This window comes from Littorina saxatilis, linkage group LG11, assembly GCF_037325665.1.
Source record: "Littorina saxatilis isolate snail1 linkage group LG11, US_GU_Lsax_2.0, whole genome shotgun sequence".
In the NCBI taxonomy this organism is placed as follows: Eukaryota; Metazoa; Mollusca; class Gastropoda; order Littorinimorpha; family Littorinidae; genus Littorina; species Littorina saxatilis.
The window spans coordinates 18932557-18937184 of record NC_090255.1 but is presented as its reverse complement, the minus strand read 5'-3'; the positions used below and the strand labels follow the sequence as shown (position 1 = coordinate 18937184).

The window sequence follows — 4628 nt, the reverse complement described above, 5'->3', positions numbered from 1 at the left end:
GTTGTCTCCCTTGTCATTATTGTTTCTCTATTTCTTTCCTTCTTTCGCGTGCATATTTCCTGGCCTAACTTAGGATGCATGCTATTTTCGCCTCTCCAATACATTCACTTGTTATTAAATCAGTCAACTGAAATGAATATTAACTTGTTTTGTCTCTGGTGTTGACCCGACGTTGGATCCGCCTTTCACTGCCACTTTTATTTTTCAATCTAAGGGAGGAAACCCATATGAGATATATACAATAACTTTATATGGAGTATTCTCCCTTCGTTAAGCGATCGAGTGTGTGTGTGTGTGTTTAAATGTTTTTAAAATTACTTATTGGTAACATTAGTTTATTCTGTTTTAATCTGTTCCGACGCTCTTCAGAAAGGTCGAAACAACGTTGTTGATAGTTCATTTTTACATTTAGTCAAGTTTTGACTAAATGTGTTAAAGATATAGTCTCCGCCAGTAAAAGGCCTTCAGATCGCCCTAAAAGCTTTACCATAAGATTCTGCGTGACGAATAATGTTACCACACAGAAGGACAAACTTAACTTTGCAGAATTAAAAGTTTGGGAAGTTGAATCAATTGTCGTAATATCAAAGGAAAATGCACTCTTGTGATGTGTTCCGTGGGTGATGTCCCTTGATTCGAGACAACATGGCGACTATCAGGGAACGTTTTGACGAATTGGAGACTGACCAGGTAAGTGTCGGATTTGTAGACCACAGGAAATGTTGTTTATAATCAAATAGGGCTTTCAATACAACAGTCAGTATTAGTGTAAAAGTTGATCCCAGCAGGACTGCAAAGAAATCTGTAAGGCGAGTCATTTCGAACCATTTGGTTGGTCTTGATCTTGATGTAGGTATGTTACAAAGTGCGCACGCAGCTCAATTTTTGACGTCATTGAAAATGACCCCCCATTTTCTGATCACTCACACTGGCTCAGTTTTGGCGTCCTCTTTTCTATTCTTTTCCAAATTTACATCACATGGGCACCCTGTCGAAGACGTAGAGCACATTCTTGACTTTAAGATTGAGAAAGATGGCGAGTCCAACACTGTCGAGCTCGCCGGCCAGAATATCGGGCGAAGAAGACACACAAGAGGTACTTTTATAAAACAATTTATAGCCTTTGAACTCTTATGAGACCCCTCTGAACAGTTAGTTTGACCATTTTCCTGCTGTTTCCCAAAGTTTCAAGTCGATAAAGCGATGCGAAGTACCTTTTAACGGATGCGCCGCTTTGCGCCCGGATTGTCACCATCCAACATGGCGGTCGGTAAAGTTCGTCTGCTCTTAGTTTCATACTAACTTACTAAAAAAAAATAAATTTTTATTTTTTATTTTTTTTATAGTTGTTTAATAGAGCTCTGAACCTTTCTTTTGATACCAAATTGAACAATATTGATAAACAAATGTGTGGGTTACAGTTAATTTTAGCTGAGAAATGTCAAAAATGGTTTCAATTTATCCTCTTTGCCTCTATTACGAATTTTATTACTTTAAAAATTCATAACTCGGGTTACACTTATCCAATCTCAAAGTTATATATGCCATTGGAATGCTGATTTTCTGCTCTTTCAAGTGATATAGATCAAAATGTTAAATGAAGATTTTGAATTTTTTTGTAACATACCTATATGATGAGATGGATACCAGTAAGTTCGTCAAACGGTAGATTCGTCACCGGTCCCCGGTAACTTCGCCACAGTAGTCCGAGCGCGGCTGTTATGTAATGGTAATACAACCTTGCACCTCCCCCCCCTCTCTCTCTCTTTCTCTCTCCCCCTCCCCCCCTCCCCCTCTCCCCCTCCCCCTCTCTCCCGCTCTCTCTCTCTCTCCTTTCACAGAGCATAATTATGTGATGTTGTGCGTATTTATTTTGTATCTCTTTTTTCTTTGAGTAGGTGAAGTACACAATATAAAATGGCATTTTCATTCTCTCTCTCTCTCTCTTAAAAATGTGAATCTTGAATCTCTCCCACAAATCAAACATCTGAAAGCATAAGCTCTAAGCATAAACACCCGCCCACCCTGCCGGTAACTTCGTCACCCGTGACGAATCTACCGTGTGACGAACTTACTGGTAGCCGATGAGATCACTTGTTTTCAGCTACTAGAGGCAGTAGAACGAGGACGTCAGCCGGCTTTGCATATGGTTTATCCCACACAAACTTAATACTGACTTTTCCCCTCCCCTCCAAAGTGCTGCTGATCGAACTTTGGACCATTGTAACGCTTGAAATTCGTGGAGAAACATCCAATCTGAAGTTAATTTTGGCTGACATCTTTCCGATACGGTGATAGCTCAATCAGTGAATGTGTGTAGATCATGGATTGGAAAATCAAGGACTTGCCTTCTGAAATAATTATAAGACTCTGCATTTGCACTGTTACTCTTTTGATAATATATATATATATGCATTTTTTTTAGCTACAAGTACAATTCATACCACTGGAATAAACACAACAGTAAACTAAAAGTAAAAGTGTGCTTTGCTTGCAAGAGTGAGTAGAACAGAAAATACTAATTATCACACCCATTTTAAAAGCAAAAATTCTACTCGCACTAGTAAAGCTTATGAGAGCTGAATTTTATTTGTTCAATGGGCAGTCGATAGAGAATGAATCATGCTCTTCAAAGTCAAGTGAGCTTTTCTTGATGATAATAGGTTTGATACAGAAACTGTAAATTGAGTAAGGATGAAGTATGAGAACTGTAAACTCTTCTCGTTCCTTCTAGGCTATGGAAGTTTCGCTTCCAGCAGAACATGCTGTCCTTACTAGTGCTAGAGGGCGGCAGGAGAGGAAGAGGTGCTGACAGAAAGTGATCTGCTGAGGAACCAATTTGAAGGTAAATCAGGATTAGTTTTAGTTCTTTTCCTAGTACTTTTCATGCACGGGTTCACACACACACACACGCATGTATACACAGAATCATGAATGACAATAGCACTTGCACAAATAGTTATATAAGAAATAATAGGGTGAACTTTGATGACAATAACAGAAGATATTATTTTCTTGGGTGAAGAGTATAATGGGGATTTCACAGTTATAATTATGGCAAGGTCTGGATAGAAGTGTGCTGTGCATCTGTCTGTCAAAAGGGCCCACCAACATTTTGTTTCCTCTGAAGAGCAATATACCACAGTTGTGTGATATAATTTTACGTGCAAGAATGCCTTTTGTAAAAAAATTCCTGATAACATAGTGAGACACACAGAAATGCAATAGACAACACCCTTGTGACATCATTGTTTATTTTGCTGTCATTAAAATGATCCATTCATTGTTATTATACATTCATCAGAATACTTTCCTATAATTTACATGGAATGTATCCTGTGAGGAAATACACAAGTACAGGTTGTAACAAAACTCTCTCCTCTGAATTGTTTAATGTTTCAAGGGAAAATGTGCTAGATGTAATATGAGAACATTAGATGAGGTTAAATTTACAAACAATAAAAAAAAAGCAAGTGTGAAAAATCACACGTTGTCAATATAAAAAAATGAATGTGCTTTACAAAACTGTACTTTCTTTTCTTTTGAAATAGTCACTTTAAAATTTAAAAAACACACCATTGTTCATAAGAAATACTTTGCAAGTTTTGCTCATCGTTCAGGTTAGTGGTGTGTTATGACTCGTTTATGCCTGGTTCAAGCAGGTATAGTTGTAAAAATGGGTATTGACTGATTTAAAAAGTGAAATAACAATCTTTCCACTTCCAGAAACTTATCCAGGAACCAGGCCAGGAGAAACTCCAAGCCCTAGCCTCTAAATGGTGAAGCTGAATAATAATAATAATAATAATAAATAACTTTTCTATAGCGCGAGTCCCATCAATTGGCTCCAGGCGCTTATGACAGTAAGTACCTATTCCTTGTGTGAGATTTGCTCTAAATCCTCTGCAAGTGCAAGCAGACAGTTGCCACTATTAAAATATTTTTAAAAAAACTCTGAAATAATTCTGTCTGAGAATAGGGTTAAAATAACAGTTTATAAACATAAATCAGAGAAAGTAACCTTACAAATAAGGGGGCATAAAAAAGAGGGTTTCTGTACAGTACATGGGTACACTGGGCACGAGCTATGAAAAGGAAAGGTGTACCAGAATTCAAATGTCTTAGAGAAATGTGTACAAATGAGGCAAAACTCGCCTCTGACAAAATGGATATGATGCAAAACATCATGTTTAAATAATCAAGTATTAGAAGATTATTTCAAGGAGAGGGTGACATATAGTATATATATATGTGTCTCCAGAGACAATCATGTGCAATTCATTCCAAGAAGCTAAAGATATGTTACAGGTGCCTCTACACAAATATTCACAATGTCCCAGGACAGTCTTGTTTTACTAACCAGTGTCATTACTCATGTACATTTCTTCTTCTGTGTTCGATATAATCTATATTAAATTGCTTTCTGTTTTATATACCTGCCTCAACTCTGTTCTATCATACTGGAAAGCCTGTACGGTCACAGGTGTATATCCCCCCCCCCTCCCCACACACACACACACCAAATTACAATTTCTTCTTTCTCATTATTTTCTCCAATTTTCTTAAATTTGGTGCATTTTTTTTTTTAACAATTTTAATGTTTAAATCTGAATCAAGTTTTGTCACTG

At 37.2% G+C, this 4628-nt stretch overlaps 1 long non-coding RNA gene across 1 annotated transcript; it reads left to right on the top strand.

The window, feature by feature from the left end:
* The first annotated feature begins 431 nt into the window (after positions 1-431).
* Positions 432-3791, top strand: LOC138979941 (uncharacterized). Its single transcript, XR_011460185.1, has 3 exons — positions 432-690; positions 2735-2845; positions 3727-3791. It is a non-coding gene; the product is annotated as an uncharacterized lncRNA (long non-coding RNA).
* The last annotated feature ends 837 nt before the right edge of the window (positions 3792-4628 follow it).